Below are 17,625 nucleotides of genomic sequence, written 5' to 3'. Positions count from 1 at the left end.
CCCTATTGATTTGATGTAACACCACCTTTGTATATATACGATTATGCCTTATTTTAAAATAGTTACTTTCACATTCCATTCTATTATATTTTACATTTAAAGTTTTCCATGTCTTTTTTACGTCCAAAGTTGGAAAAATTCCTTTCCAAACTTTCTCCGCAGCTGGCCTTTTAACATTTTTCTCTACCATTATTTTATAGAATTGTTTCACCGGGATACTAGATAACTGAGCCTTCTCCTTACTGTTAACAATAAATAAATTAGGAAAGACAAATAAATCTTCTCTAACAACTCCACTATTTATTAAATCCACCCATGTGTTTGGTATACTTTCTTTTATCTTCTCGTACATATTCTTCACTGTTCCCCAACCCACCTCTACATCCCATTCATGGATGGTGTCAAAAACAGCTTCTTCAGGAAAAAAACCTGGAATTACCTCATATGTGTAATCTTTTATCTGTCTAAGACCTGCACTCATGAATACTTCACTATATAACACCTTTTCTTCGTACTTAATTTTCTCATTTAGAAAAACAGGATGATTCATAATTAGGTCAATATGCCCACACTCATAATACACATTAGGCAACAACTCTGCCCATGCATTTAGCACTTCTTTATAAAAATCTGGTACCTTTTCACACATTTTCCTTTTAATAACCTGTCAAGGACACTGGTTCCCACTTGGGAACTTTTTACAGAAATTGCCTAATATGTCACTATTAAACATATTTAACTTCAATTAAATCAGAAGTGCAGCACACCAAATGAAAGCTAAACCTCTTGCTAATCTAGACACCATGTCAGATTTCAAAAAAACTTCCAGCAAATCCGCTTATCGATCAGTAGACAACACATTGGGTACAGTTACAGCAAAGTAGATTTTTCACAAAAGTCAAAAATAGCAATAAAATGTATCAATTACCTTTGAATATCTTCTTCTTTTGGCAACACTAAAGGTCACGACGAAACAGTAAAGGGTTGTTTTGTTCATAGAATCCATTTCTATAGCCTAACCTAAACATTTTGTAAATGGCTTGTGTCGTCAATTTCGTGTCCTCCAACTTTGGATGTAACGTTCGATGTAATTACTCAATCTAAACTGACGTTTATCAAGTCCTGTTTGGTGTCGATGCAGTCCTCTGTTTGTTAGTAGAACAACCCCAACACATGGTTATTTTCTGGGACATATTGACCGAAAGGAAGTGATTTGAACGCAGCAAACAATGACCTATTTGCGCACCATTGATTGGATCGGTTCTTCATTGATTGACTGTATTTCGGACCAATTACCACTGATCCTCTTGAAATTTACCTGGTTAGATAGCCAATGAGCTCAGGTAAACGACACCATGTGATGGTTCTATCAAAGAAGCCTATCTGTTGTGGGAAAGCCGTGCGTATCGACAGCCATTCTCAATTGAAAATTATTCAGGACGCACAAACTTTGGTTACGCGCAGCATTTCTTTTGGAGAGCAGTTTCAAAGAGTAAATATGGCAAGTAAATCTTTAAAGTCGAAGACCAAGACAAAGTACACAGATGTACATGATGTAATTGATGAGATTTGTCGAGAAAGTGACACTGAAATTGTACAAGATGAGACCGACAGTGACCAATCTTTTGACTCTTTAGCTGAGGCTATGTTCTTAGAGGGAGAAGATTCTGTTTTGGATCGGTGAGTAACGTTGTTTGAAAATATAATATCACATATTATTCATTTGAGTTGTTTGAGATATTTATATTTTATTTGCCATATATAAAAATATGACTAGGACATGAAATATAAAGTACATATAAGTATAATGAAATGTATACAGTAAACATTGCTCTACATTTTGGGTGTATGTCTGTGGCCCTGTATATAGCATGGGTTCTTTTTAGCTAGGAGGCCTGTATATAGCATGGGTTCTTTTTAGCTAGGAGGCCTGTATATGGCATGGGTTCTTTTTAGCTAGGAGGCCTGTATATGGCATGGGTTCTTTTTAGCTAGGAGGCCTGTATATAGCATGGGTTCTTTTTAGCTAGGAGGCCTGTATATGGCATGGGTTCTTTTTAGCTAGGAGGCCTGTATATGGCATGGGTTCTTTTTAGCTAGGAGGCCTGTATATGGCATGGGTTCTTTTTAGCTAGGAGGCCTGTATATGGCATGGGTTCTTTTTAGCTAGGAGGCCTGTATATGGCATGGGTTCTTTTTACATGTGTTTTATCTAAACATGAAATGAACAACACCTCACTTACTCTGTATATAATCTGTGTCTGTTTGTCTGTCTTTATTTCAGTCCCAGTGATTCTGATTGGGAGCCCATACTACCTAGAAGCAAATCCCCCACTGAGGCTGGTCCATCCAGCCGGAGCCAGGGAAGTGTGGAACCTGCTGGCAGAGTGGAGGAGGATCGTTGGCACTCTGTGCTGGAGGAGGATGTGGCCCCACCCCCTCCACTTTTCAGACCAAAGAGACCACCAGGTCCTCAGCTGGACATGACCTCTAAGTACAGCCCCATTCAACTTTTTCAGTTGTTTTTTACCACACGAGTTGTTGATTCCCTGGTTTTGAACACTAATAGGAACGGAGCTAATAGGCAGGAAGGCCAGAAAGAGGCATGGAAGCCCATTTCCATGTCAGATCTTTTTTGTTTCTTTTCTATGGTCATTTACATGGGTCTAATAAAGCTAAAAACCCTGAAAGACTACTGGAAAACTGAATCACTATATCAACTGCCTTTTCCCTCCACGGTCATGTCATGCAAAAAGTTTTTGACAATTTCACGGGCACTTCATATCAGTGACCCAGAAGTTGATAAGGTCAATGAGATGAAACGAGGCACGGCGGGGTTTGATAAGCTATGCAAAATTAAACCTCTCTACCTCGACATCATTGAGGCCTGCAAAACCTATTTTCAGCCTGGCCAGAACCTTTCCATAGATGAGAGAATGGTAGCCTCAAAGGCCAGAATTGGCCTGAAACAGTACATGCGTAACAAACCGACTAAATGGGGTTACAAACTGTTTGTTTTGGCCGATTCTGCGTGTGCATACACGTGCAATTTTTTTGTCTATGAAGGGAAGAACAATTGTGCTACCGGGAAGGGACTGAGCTATGACTCGGTTATGCAGCTATTAGATTTTCAGCTGCTAGGGAAGGGCTACAAACTGTTTGTGGATAACTTCTACACAAGCCCTACCCTGTTCACAGACCTGAGGAAGCTGGAGATGTGGGCCTGTGGCACCATCCATTCCAACAGAGTGGGCTTTCCAAAAACTAGGGTGAACGACATGCCTAGGCGGGCTGAGCGGGGGACCATGCGATGGATCCGACAAGATGGCCTGCTGTTTGTGAAGTGGATGGACACAAGAGAGGTGGTGATGTGCTCCACTATACACAAGTCCTTCACTGGTGATCGCGTCGCCAGGCATGTGAAGGACGCTACTGGGGCATGGATCACAAAAAATGTCCCCATTCCAACAGCAGTGAAGGACTACAATAAAAGCATGGGAGGAGTCGACCTGTCAGATGCGCTGATAGGTTACTATAATGTTCTTCACAAAACCATGAAATGGTACAAGACATTCTTTTACCATTTCATTGACATTGCTGTGGTGAATTCCTTCATCCTCCAGAAGGAAATGGCCAAGAGCTGTGGACAGCCCCCCATCTCACAGCTGGCATTCAGGGAGCAGCTCGTCCGTGAGCTTGCTAGCTACAGCAGGTCCACTGCAGCACCTTCAGTCCCTTCTGCTCCTTCAACCAGTGGTTTGCACATGCTGAAATTCCTTATTGCAGGCGAGAATGAGTGCAAAAGGAATTTAGTAAAGAGGCTTCGTTGTGCTCTTTGCAAAAATAAATCCTCTGTCGGCTGCAACACCTGTGCAGTGACCCTCTGCTTCACAGCAGAAAGAGACTGCTATGCGCTGTGGCATCAGCAGCACAATATTGTGTAGAGGGTCTTCACATTATTGAACATTGAGTGTAAATAGTTACCCATGTTAATTTTTTTTTTTTGGAAATGTTCATTTTTTTCTTCAATTTTCCAAAATATATTTTTCCGGGTATGTTTGAATAATTTTTTTGAATTTTGTATATAGTTATTTTCAGCAATGTACCCATGTACAAATTCGGCCACTTGGGTACATTTGGGAAACTTGTGAGGGACACCTGGGTGACTACATACCCTATGGCATGTACCTCACTCATTCCTAGAGGTATCTGTCTGAAACTTTGGGCAAATACTGTTGCATGCTTATTCTCTCATTTGAAAGTATCCAGAGTATCATAACTGAATATTTTGATGTTCTAGTTGATTTTAAAGATGCTACAACAATAAAAGAACTGAAAAACGCCTGTTTATTTCCTTGTATTTTCTTCTACCAGATCTATTGTGTTATATTCTCCTACATTCAATTCACATTTACACAAACTTCAGTGTTTTTTATCACTTCTTTATAAAAATCTGGTACCTTTTCACACATTTTCCTTTTAAGACCCATCAACAAACCATTATCTTCACATCCACCACTCTCATCTAAATAGACTTTGAAAAAATGTTTCCAGCCATAATCTAAACTGTCATATAAATATTTCTTTACTGTTTTTATCCTAATAGCTTTTCTTTTAATGTCAAAATCTACAAGTTTTAAACCTCCATCATATAGTCCGCTATCAATGTTTTCTGCGCAATTCTAACACCTTTACCATCCCATATAAAATTAGACACCACATTATTCAATTCATTTATAACCCACTCTGGCATGTCTAGAACTCCCAAAATATACACAAGTTTAGATGATACCAAAGCATTTACTACAATTACTTTACCTTTTAACTCTAATTTTCTATTTTTCCAGAAATTCAAAGTTTGCTTGATTTTATTGAGGATCCCCGTCCAAGTTATATCCCTTGCCTCTTTCTCCTTTACACCAATATTTACTCCGAGCACCTTCATAAAATCCTTAGCTACCTTAAATGGAATCTCACACTTATTTGCATTGATATACCCCAAAAACATAATTTCCGTCTTCTCTATATTAACTTCAGCCCCTGATGCCTTACAGTAGATATCTATGATTTTCATAATGCTTTTAATGCTACCTACATCCTTCACAGTAAAAGTAGTGTCGTCAGCGTACTGATGTATAACACTGACACCACCACCTGGGATTCCAACACCCCTCACCTCTTTGTCTCCAAGTATTAAAACAGCTAAAGGTTCCGTAGAAACACTGTACAATAGAGCTGACAAAGGACAACCCTGCCTTACTTACCTCTCTATAGGGAAAGTATCTGTTAACACTCCGTTACATTTAACACAACTTTTTGCTCCACTATACAACAAGTTAATCCAAGATACAAATTTTGGCCCAAAACCAAACCTCTCCAAAGTCTGTAGCAGAAAACTATGTTCCACTTTATCAAAAGCTTTCTTAAAATCTAAACTTAAAACTATACCACCTTCATTTTTCATTTGCTTAACAACATCTCTAATTGTACAAATTACATCTGCAACATCTCTTCCAGGTATTCAGTAGGCTTGTGTTGATGTAATAATACGTCCAATCACCTTTTTCATCCTATTAGCTAAAACTTGAGTCAGTATTTTATAATCTGAATTTAGAAGACTAATAGGCCTATAATTTTCTAACTTTAACCTACTGCCTCTATTTTTAAATAAGATGGTTAACATACCAATTGACATAGACTCAGGGATTTCCTTATTCTCTTCCATATACTGAAAAACCTTCAATTAAATGGGTGCCAAAGTATCCACAAAATCTTTATAGAATTCATTTGTTAAACCATCCAAACCTGGACTTTTATTTCCTTGAGTGTTCTCAATTGCTTCCTTGATTTCTATAATTGAAATCTCTTCATCACACATCCTTCTATCTGCCTGAGATACTTTGGCACTGATTTTCTCCAACACTTTTGCAACACACACTTTGTCCACATCATTCTTTTTATAAAGATTTCTGTAAAAGGATTCAACTGAATCTACGATGTCCACAAAATCATTTACCTTTACACCTTTTTCATTTTCCAATTCTAAAATATAACTCTTAAATTGCTTTCGTTTTTCAAGACTCAGAAAAAAGGAAGTACATTTCTCTCCCTCCAAGGCATACTGTGCCTTACTCCTAACAATAGCACCTAAACATTTCTTTTTTTCATAAAACCCTAGCTCTGCATGGATTTTCAAATAGTTCTCAACATCATAGTCTGGATCAGCATCGGCCTTTTCAAGTTCACGTAACATCCTATTTCTAAGCATTTTTTCTTTCACCTTATCTACACGGTTACGATTTTTAAAGTACCTAATACTCCTGTTTTTTGCTTTAACTTTCACTTCCTCCCACCATAAACACACATTCTCCTATCTGAAATGACATTACTGCATGATCACTGTATGCTGTAAAATTATATGACATCTTCTGAAACTGCTGTATCACATCTTCTTTTACTAAACATAAATCAATTCTGCTTTGTTTTAGTTCATTTAACACCACCTGCCTTCTCGAAAACACTCTTCTATTTAATTTTTCAGCCCTCCATATATCTACAAGATTCTCATTTTTCACTAATTCCCATAAAGCATTTCTAGACAAATCATGTTTGAAACTATCACATCTCGAGACATCCATTCTAATACACTTCACGTTAAAATCTCCTACCAGTATACAATTTTCTGAACACAGTGATCTTAGGTTATTAAACATATCTCTCCTTTCCGATTCAATATTCGAAGCATAAACATTAATTCGACGAAAAATGACATTTTGCACTTCAAACTCAATAACAATAAGTCTGCCCTGATTATCTGCATATACCTGCTTGACATTTTGAACCACATCATTTTTTACCAAAATAGCTACTCCACGTGTTTTTTCACTTCCGTGACTACAAAACATTAGCTCAGACCATTTGCTCTTAATCTCCAACATTTTGGAGTCTGTCCAATTAGTCTCTTGAAAACACCACATGTCAGCTTTCACAGACACCAAAACCTGCTCCAATTTGTTCATATTTCTCAGACTGTTCCCATTTAGTGATGCAACTTTAATCATTGTTAATGTCTGCAGAAATATAGTCAAAGACAAACATGTCATTTCAAAATAGACTTTTTCTTTTTACCAGATCCCATCACCTCCCAAGCTTTCGTCAATGATCTCTTATTTCTAGCAAACAGCTGAAAATCCTCACTCTCTATTTCTTTGTCCGACTCATGACTTGGACTTATGAGGGGAGCAACATTCAAGCCTTTTGTAAAATGCGCTTTAACCGTGCCATCAACTCCAGTGGACCCAGCCCTCTCCTTGGTGTCATTTTCACACAGGCTTAAAGCTGGTTCAGGCACCTGAGAAGTACCTTGCACCATCTCTACCTGTGTGTCTAATTCACCAATCCTGTGCTGCTGCTCCACCTTGTCAGCAGCAGAGACCAAGACTACGTCTCGAGTACTGCCAGAAGGAATTGCATACTCTCCAAGCACATCTATAGCTGTCTCTGGAATCACCTGCGACACACTTTCCATATCACTCTCTAATTCTCTCTCCATAGCCACACTCCCCTCATCTTCTTCAGTAATGAGGTCCATTGTTTGCAGAAATAAGACATCACTCCCCTTCTTACATTTATATCTGTCCTTAGGTCTGTCACACCTTCTACACATATCACCGATGTTCGAACATTCCCTGGCATAATGCCCTTGTTCACCACATTTATGACATATAAATTCTGGACATTCTTTAAGTATGTGTCCCGGTTGAATACATAGTCTACATACCTTAACTTGGTTATCGTGGATCACTCGGAAATATTCAAATCCTTCGACAGTATTGAACTTTGTTGAGTAAGGCAATGATTGCACGCTGTCCGTAAACTTCACCTTACAAAATCTCGTCCCGTCCACAATGTCCGTTACTGGCCACATCCTCCTCTTGATTGGTGTTGTCGCGTTCACTTTCCATCCTTGTAATTTCTCATATATTTCATCATCCGTAATATATGCTGGCAAGTTCAAAAAGGACACCACAGGTTCATCGTTCCCCAGTTCTTTCGCCATGACTTGACAGCTCTTTATTTTTAAACAATGACAAGAAACTGTCATGTAACAATGACAAGAAAGTCTCATGTAACACTGATGTCACAATGTCAGATGAAAAAGAAAGACATTACTTTCAGAGAGCAGCGTATCACACACTCTAACCAACTGAGCTTACCGGCCGCTGGCTACAGAGCACAATTGTTGAGATGCACCGAGCCTCTGCAAGTGCTGGAGCACAAACTAACAAGTCCACCAACATCATAGCCTGACAAGACTCGACACTCTTGGTTGCTCCTTGTGGTAATTCCAAACAGCTGGGGAATTTGATCAGTTGGTATTGTGTTTGCTTAGCATGCTATAGGTAGTGGGATCGATTCCCGCAATCCCCAAAAACATTTTTTTTTGTGGATCCAAGAAAGCTCCAGTTCACACTTCATGCAGCCTTGTCTTACGACAACCTACTGTCATGTAACAATGACAAGCAACTTTCCTGTAACACTGATGTCAAAATGTCAGATGAAAAAGCAAGAAATTACTTACTTTCAGAGGAGCAGCGTAGCACACACCATTGAGGCCCACAAACAAAGCTGTGGATAGTTTCCTTGAAGCCAGAGCATGAAGAAAGAAGAAACACAAATGCCGAAACACAGGATCGAACCAGGGACCTTTAGATCGTCAGTCTAACGCTCTCCCAACTGAGCTATTTAGGCAATTCACTAATTTTAATTCTGTGGCACCCTTGACAATTCACATGCATGTGACTCACAATTTTGACACTCAATATGTACATCATAGCCAATACGGGGCTCGAACCCATGACCTTGGCGTTATTAGCACCACACTCTAACCAACTGAGCTAACCGCCATTTGCTATTTTGCTCAATTGTTGCAATCCACCGAGCCTCTGCAAGTGCTGGCACGTAAATAAACAAGTCCACCAACAGCATAGCCTGACGAGACTGGACCCTCTAGGTTGCTTCTTGCGGAAATTCCAAACGGCTGGGGAATTAGCTCAAATGCTTTGCATGCGTGAGGTAGTGGGATCGATGCCTGCATTCTCCAAAAACAAATTCTTTCATGGATCCAAGAAAACTCCAGTTCACACTTCATGCAGCCTTGTCTTACGACAAACTACTGTCATGTAAACAATGACAAGAAACTGTCATGTAACAATGACAAGAAACTCTCATGTAACACTGATGTCACAATGTCAGATGAAAAAGAAAGACATTACTTACTTTCAGAGGAGCAGCGTATCACACACTCTAACCAACTGAGCTAACCGGCCGCTGGCTACAGAGCACAATTGTTGAGATGCACCGAGCCTCTGCAAGTGCTGGAGCACAAACTAACAAGTCCACCAACAGCATAGCCTGACAAGACTGGACACTCTTGGTTGCTCCTTGTGGCAATTCCAAACAGCTGGGGAATTTGATCAATTGGTATTGTGTTTGCTTAGCATGCTATAGGTAGTGGGATCGATTCCCGCATTCCCCAAAAACATTTTTTTTTGTGGATCCAAGAAAGCCCCACTTCACACTTCATGCAGCCTTGTCTTACGACAACCTACTGTCATGTAACAATGTCTGTAACACTGATGTCAAAATGTCAGATGAAAAAGCAAGAAATTACTTACTTTCAGAGGAGCAGCGTAGCACACACCATTGAGGCCCACAAACAAAGCTGTGGATAGTTTCCTTGATGCCAGAGCATGAAGAAAGAACAAACACAAATGTCGAAACCGAACCAAGGACCTTTAGATCTTCAGTCTAACGCTCTCCCAACTGAGATATTTCGGCAATTCACTAATTTTAATTCTGTGGCACCCTTGACAATTCACATGCATGTGACTCACAATTTTGACACTCAAAATGTACATCATAGCCAATATGGGGATCGAACCCATGACCTTGGCGTTATTAGCACCACACTCTAACCAACTGAGCTAACCGGCCATTTGCTATTTTGCTCAATTGTTGAAATGCACCGAGCCTCTGCAAGTGCTGGCACGTAAACAAACAAGTCCACCAACAGCATAGCCTGACAAGACTGGACCCTCTAGGTTGCTTCTTGCGGAAGTTCCAAACGGCTGGGGAATTAGCTTAAATGCTTAGCATGCTATAGGTAGTGGGATCGATGCCCGCATTCCTCAAAAACATTTTTTTTTGTTGATCCAAGAAAGCTTCAGTTCACACTTCATGCAGCCTTGTCTTACGACAACCTACTGTGATGTGACAATGACAAGTAACTTTCCTGTAACACTGATGTCAAAATGTCAGATGAAAAAGCAAGAAATTACTTACTTTCAGAGGAGCAGCGTAGCACACACCATTGAGGCCCACAAACAAAGCTGTGGATAGTTTCCTTGAAGCCAGAGCATGAAGAAAGACCAAATACAAATGCCGAAACCGAACCAGGGACCTTTAGATCTTCAGTCTAACGCTCTCCCAACTGAGCTATTTCGGCAATTCACTATTTTTAATTATGTGGCACCCTTGACAATTCACATGCATGTGACTCACAATTTTGACACTCATAATGTACATCACAGCCAGAACGGGGATCGAACCTATGACCTTCGTGTTATTAGCACCACACTCTAACCAACTGAGCTAACCGGCCACTTGCTATTTTGCTCAATTGTTGAAATGCACCGAGCCTCTGCAAGTGCTGGCACGTAAACAAACAAGTCCACCAACAGCATAGCCTGACAAGACTGGACCCTCTAGGTTGCTTCTTGCGGAAATTCCAAACGGCTGGGGAATTAGCTCAAATGCTTTGCATGCGTGAGGTAGTGGGATCGATGCCTGCATTCTCCAAAAGCAGATTCTTTCATGGATCCAAGAAAACTCCAGTTCACACTTCATGCAGCCTTGTCTTACGACAACCTACTGTCATGTAAACAATGACAAGAAACTGTCATGTAACAATGACAAGAAACTCTCATGTAACACTGATGTCACAATGTCAGATGAAAAAGCTAGACATTACTTACTTTCAGAGAGCAGCGTATCACACACTCTAACCAACTGAGCTAACCGGCCGCTGGCTACAGAGCACAATTGTTGAGATGCACCGAGCCTCTGCAAGTGCTGGAGCACAAACTAACAAGTCCACCAACAGCATAGCCTGACAAGACTGGACACTCTTGGTTGCTCCTTGTGGCAATTCCAAACAGCTGGGGAATTTGATCAATTGGTATTGTGTTTGCTTAGCATGCTATAGGTAGTGGGATCGATGCCCGCATTCCCCAAAACATTTTTTTTTGTGGATCCAAGAAAGCTCCAGTTCACACTTCATGCAGCCTTGTCTTACGACAACCTACTGTCATGTAACAATGACAAGAAACTTTCCTGTAACACTGATGTCAAAATGTCAGATGAAAAAGCAAGAAATTACTTACAGAGGAGCAGCATAGCACACACAATTGAGGCCCACAAACAAAGCTGTGGATAGTTTCCTTGAAGCCGAAACAAATACAAATGTCGAAACCCGGGATCAAACCAGGACCTTTAGATCTTCAGTCTAACGCTCTCCCAACTGAGCTATTTCGGCAATTCTTTATTTTAATTCTGTGGCACCCTTGACAATTCACATGCATGTGACTCACAATTTTGACACTCAAAATGTACATCATAGCCAGTACGGGGATCGAACCCATGACCTTGGCTTTATTAGCACCACACTCTAACCAACTGAGCTAACCGGCCACTTGCTATTTTGCTCAGTTGTTGAAATGCACCGAGCCTCTGCAAGTGCTGGCACGTAAACAAACAAGTCCACCAACAGCATAGCCTGACAAGACTGGACACTCTAGGTTGCTTATTGCGAAAATTCCAAACGGCTGTGCAATTAGCTCAACTGCTTAGCATGCTATAGGTAGTGGGATCGATGCCCGCATTCCCCAAAAACATTTTTTTTTGTGGATCCAAGAAAGCTCCAGTTCACACTTCATGCAGCCTTGTCTTACGACAACCTACTGTCATGTAACAATGACAAGAAACTCTCATGTAACACTGATGTCAAAATGTCAGATGAAAAAGCAAGAAATTACTTACTTTCAGAGGAGCAGCGTAGCACACACAATTGAGGCCCACAAACAAAGCTGTGGATAGTTTCCTTGAAGCCAGAACAAATACAAATGCCAAAACCCGGGATCAAACCAGGGACCTTTAGATCTTCAGTCTAAAGCTGTCCCAACTGAGCTTTTTCGGAAATTCTTTATTTTTAATTCTGTGGCACCCTTGACAATTCACATGCATGTGACTCACAATTTTGACACTCAAAATGTACATCATAGCCAGTACGGGGATCGAACCCATGACCTTGGAGTTATTAGCACCACACCCTAACCAACTGAGCTAACCGGCCATTTGCTATTTTGCTCAATTGTTGAAATGCACCGAGCCTCTGCAAGTGCTGGCACGTAAACAAACAAGTCCACCAACAGCATAGCCTGACAAGACTGGACCCTCTAGGTTGCTTATTGCGGAAATTCCAAACTGCTGGGGAATTAGCTCAAATGCTTTGCATGCGTGAGGTAGTGGGATCGATGCCTGCATTCTCCAAAAGCAAATTCTTTCATGGATCCAAGAAAACTCCAGTTCACACTTCATGCAGCCTTGTCTTACGACAACCTACTGTCATGTAAACAATGACAAGAAACTGTCATGTAACAATGACAAGAAACTGTCATGTAACAATGACAAGAAACTCTCATGTAACACTGATGTCACAATGTCAGATGAAAAAGCTAGACATTACTTACTTTCAGAGAGCAGCGTATCACACACTCTAACCAACTGAGCTAACCGGCCGCTGGCTACAGAGCACAATTGTTGAGATGCACCGAGCCTCTGCAAGTGCTGGAGCACAAACTAACAAGTCCACCAACAGCATAGCCTGACAAGACTGGACACTCTTTGTTGCTCCTTGTGGCAATTCCAAACAGCTGGGGAATTTGATCAATTGGTATTGTGTTTGCTTAGCATGCTATAGGTAGTGGGATCGATGCCCGCATTCCCCAAAACATTTTTTTTCGTGGATCCAAGAAAGCTCCAGTTCACACTTCATGCAGCCTTGTCTTACGACAACCTACTGTCATGTAACAATGACAAGCAACTTTTCTGTAACACTGATGTCAAAATGTCAGATGAAAAAGCAAGAAATTACTTACTTTCAGAGGAGCAGCATAGCACACACAATTGAGGCCCACAAACAAAGCTGTGGATAGTTTCCTTGAAGCCAGAGCATAAAGAAAGAACAAATACAAATGCCAAAACCTCAGATCTAACCAGGGACCTTGAGATCTTCAGTCTAATGCTCTCCCAAATGAGCTATTTCGGCAATTCACCAAACTTAATTCTGTGGCACCCTTAACAATTCACATGCATGTGACTCACAATTTTGACACTCAAAATGTACATCATAGCCAGTACAGGGATCGAACCCACGAACTTGGCCTTATTAGCACCACATTCTAACAAACTGAGCTAACCTGCCACTAGCTATTGCATGCAATTTTTGAGATACACCGAGCCTCTGGAAGTGCTGGAGCGCAAACTAACAAGTCCACCAACATCATAGCCTGACAAGACTGGACACTCTTGGTTGCTCCTTGTGGCAATTCCAAACAGCTGGGGCATTTGATCAATTGGTATTATGTTTGCTTAGCATGCTGTCGGTACACAGGATCCAAGAAAACTCCAAGAAAGTGGAAGAAATTGCATATACTGTAGCCATAATTTGTAGCACAGATTGTTGGATGAAATACAAACTAACCTTGCTTACTTATTTCAAAGCGAGGGCACATATTTCAGCCTTGTGGGAAAAAACGGACAAAGAGTTGAAATTCCACAAGGCAGTGACAAAAAGCTTACAGCACCTGGTATTCTCAGGCAGTCTCCCATCCAAGTACTAACCAGGCCCGACCCTGCTTAGCTTCCGAGATCGGACGAGATCAGGCGTACATTTTTTTTTTTATCTTTTATTATGCAAAAAAACACATAATATTAACAACATTCAATCAATTATAAAAAAGGACGAACAATTCATCCTTTTACAAAATCAAAAAAGAAAAGAAAAGAAAACCTATTAAAACCCCAATCATCCACTAAAACCAATTAATAATTAAAACCAAGTTTTCCATTCGACTCAATTTCAATAAAAGTGCTCCGCCACACAAACAATTTTTCAAAATTACATCCACCATATTTATATATTACTTCTATATCTTTCTCTAAAATACTTCTAAATAAAACCTCCACACTCACAATTTTCCCCTCATAATGTCCCAAATTCCTTCTTAGTCTTACAGCGTATCTGGCATGACTAAGAACAAAATTCATCAAATTAAAATTAAAAACTTTGCTTTTCCCAGTTAAACCAAAAAGAAACAACCTCCTCCACTCAACCCCAGCAACAATCTCTTCTCCCCAATGTTGTACTAAAATCCCCTTTAAAAACTTATGAAACTCTTCTAATCTACTACATTCAACAAAAAAGTGCATAACATTTTCCACCCCCGTACCACAAATATCACATTCTCTTTTAGCATCTCTATTTATTTGATGTAAAACCACGTTCGTAAATATCCTATTATGTTTCAATTTAAAATCATTGTCTTCACATTCTATAGAATTATATTTTACATTTACATTCTTCCATATTGATTTCACATCTATATTTGCAAACACCCTAGACCACACTTTTTCCGAAGCAGGAGTTTTTATCTCTCTTAAAATACATTTTTCATAAACCTTTTTAACTTTCAAACCTGACAAATCATACTTCTTCCCATTACTTTCATAATATAAAACCGGTAAACCCTTAGCTCTTGTAGCCACCTCTTTATTTATTAACACACCCCACTCCCCAGGAAGACATCCTAATATTCTCTTATACATGTTCTCCACAGTAGTTCTACTTATTTCATCATTTTCTTCATTCACATTATCAAATATTGCCTGACATGGAAGGAACCCCGGAATGACCTCATATAAAATGTCCCCAATCTGTCTCATCCCAGCCCTCATAAAATATTTACAAAACAACATCTTTGGATTTCAAAAAATTGGCTGATTTAAAATATTGTCTAAAATGGTACACTCATAATAAATATTTGGTAAAAACTCCCCCCAAGCCTCAAACACTTCTCCATAAAACAAAGGTATATTATCTAACATTTCCTTTTTCATACACATCAATAAACCATTGTCCCCCATCCTCCCAACCTCCTGCAAATACTCCTTAAAAAATATTTTCCATCCATAATCTAATTCACCATATAAATATTTACGTACCATTTTGACTCTAATTGCTTTTTTCCTCACATTTAAATCCACCAACTTCAAACCCCCCTCCTCATAACCTGCAATCAAAGTTTTAAAATACATTTTCGCACCTTTCCCATCCCATAAAAAATCAACTAAAATCTTATTTATTTCCGATAAAACCCATTCTGGTACATCTAAAACATTCATGACATGAATAAAAATTGACATCAGCAAGGAATTTACAACAATTACTTTCCCTTTTAATTTCAAAGACCTCCTCCTCCACATATTTACCACCTTTCTAACTTTATTTATTACACCACTCCATGTCAGATCCCTAGCTTCCTGTTCCTTCACCCCTAAAAACACACCTAACACCTTAAAATAATCATTTACCATTTTAAAAGGAAAAATCCCCTCATTAATCTTCCCAACATACATTATTACTGACTTCTCCATATTCACTTTTGCTCCTGAGGCTTGCTCATATACTTTAAAACACTCCATCACCCTTTTAACACTTCCCTCATCTCTAACTGTTATTGTGGTATCGTCTGCATATTGATGAATTAAACTAAAACCTCCTTGCGGAGTCTCTACACAATTTATAAAATTATCTTTTTTAAGGTATGCCGCTAAGGGTTCTACCGATAAAACATACAATAATGCTGATAAAGGGCACCCCTGTCTCACCGATCTCTCAAGAATAAAATAATCTGTTAAAACCCCATTACATTTTACTCTACTTTTTGCCTTTCTATATAATAATTTTATCCATCCTATTATTCTGTTTCCAAACCCATATTTTTCCAGTACCCTAAACATAAAATCATGTTCCACCCTGTCAAAAGCTTTATTCAAATCTATACTTAAAACAATTCCCCCTCTCTTATCGCTATTCATTTTATTTATCACATCGCTAAGTGTAATAATAGTATCAGCTATGTCTCTTCCAGGCACACTATAATTTTGTGTAGGTGCTATAATATCATTTAAAACCATCTTCATTCTATTTGCCAATATCTTAGCTAAAATCTTATAATCTGAGTTTAATAAACTAATTGGCCTACAATTCTCCAATTTTAATTTACTCCCCTTATTTTTATATAAAATCGATATCAGCCCTGTCACCATGGAGTCTGAAACAGTATTATTATCTTCCATATATTGATACACTTCCATTAAAATCGGTGCTAAAAAACTTTCATACATTTTATAAAACTCTGCAATTAGTCCATCTACTCCAGGACTTTTATTTATTTGTAAACCCTTAATTGCATCTTTCACTTCATCCACTGTTATCTTCCTATCACATCTTTGCTTATCCTCAACACCAATTTGCACATCCACACTACCTAAAATCTCCTTTACACTCCCCTCATCCACCTCCCCTTTCTTAAATAAATCCTTATAAAAATTCTGTACGGTTTCTAATATCTCAACATAATCATTTACCACTTCACCCTTTACATTTTCTATCTCACTAATATATGATTTCGTCTGTTTAGTTTTCTCTAAACCAAGAAAAAAAGACGTACATTTCTCCCCTTCCAACACATACTTTGCCCTACTTCTAATCGATGCCCCCTTACACTTATCTATTTCACATTTGCTCAATTGTGCCTTTAAATCTAAAAACCTTTCAATATTATAAATAGGATCAATATCACATTTCCTAATTTCTTCATTCAATTTTTCTCTTAAAAACTGTTCTTCTCTTGTCATCCTACTCCTCTTCTTCCTTGCATATCTAATACTAAAACCTTTAATTTTTTTCTTTACATTTTCCCACCACTGGCACTTATCATTCCCTTTTTGCTTATCCTCCATTTCATGTTCTATCAAAGATTTAAGCTGTATTCCATATTCTTCATCACCTAGATACCCTGCATTCATGCACCATATTCCTCCCCCTTTCCTTCCCTTATCTAACCCCACCGAAAATGTTAACCCAGCATGATCACTAAAAGTTGTAAAAATATAATTAATATCCTTCATAAAATTCCTTAACCCTTCATTTACTAAAACCAGATCTATCCGTGTCTGTTTCAACTCCCCTAAAACCACCTGCCTTCTAGAAAAACCTCTCTTATTCGGGTTCTCGTCTCTCCATATATCAATCAGACTGTTTTCACACATAATCTTCCTTAAAACCCCTCTCGATACGTCACTTCTAAAAATAGCTCCCCTTGACATATCTAATCTATCCATTTTAACATTAAAATCCCCAACTAAAATACAGTTACCCTTGCACCATTTCCCTAATTCTAAAAATAAATTCCTTCGCTCTATCTCATTATTCGGCGCATA

The 17,625-nt window shown here is 39.1% G+C and overlaps 5 non-coding genes across 5 annotated transcripts; all 5 read right to left on the bottom strand.

Annotated features, from left to right (window-relative positions):
- Positions 1 to 8,678: 8,678 nt before the first annotated feature.
- On the bottom strand, positions 8,679 to 8,751 carry trnaf-gaa (transfer RNA phenylalanine (anticodon GAA)). Its single transcript has one exon. It is a non-coding gene; the product is annotated as a tRNA-Val (tRNA).
- A 1,171-nt stretch (positions 8,752 to 9,922) lies between these two features.
- On the bottom strand, positions 9,923 to 9,996 carry trnai-aau (transfer RNA isoleucine (anticodon AAU)). The gene has a single exon. It is a non-coding gene; the product is annotated as a tRNA-Ile (tRNA).
- A 1,528-nt stretch (positions 9,997 to 11,524) lies between these two features.
- trnaf-gaa (transfer RNA phenylalanine (anticodon GAA)) lies at positions 11,525 to 11,596 on the bottom strand. The gene has a single exon. It is a non-coding gene; the product is annotated as a tRNA-Phe (tRNA).
- Positions 11,597 to 11,677: 81 nt separating this feature from the next.
- On the bottom strand, positions 11,678 to 11,751 carry trnai-aau (transfer RNA isoleucine (anticodon AAU)). Its single transcript has one exon. It is a non-coding gene; the product is annotated as a tRNA-Ile (tRNA).
- A 587-nt stretch (positions 11,752 to 12,338) lies between these two features.
- trnai-aau (transfer RNA isoleucine (anticodon AAU)) lies at positions 12,339 to 12,412 on the bottom strand. The gene has a single exon. It is a non-coding gene; the product is annotated as a tRNA-Ile (tRNA).
- Between the last annotated feature and the right edge of the window lie 5,213 nt (positions 12,413 to 17,625).

Source organism: Oncorhynchus mykiss, chromosome 20 (assembly GCF_057628025.1).
Source record: "Oncorhynchus mykiss isolate SJ-2025 chromosome 20, ASM5762802v1, whole genome shotgun sequence".
Taxonomy (NCBI): domain Eukaryota; kingdom Metazoa; phylum Chordata; class Actinopteri; order Salmoniformes; family Salmonidae; genus Oncorhynchus; species Oncorhynchus mykiss.
This window is presented reverse-complemented; position numbering and strand designations above follow the sequence as displayed.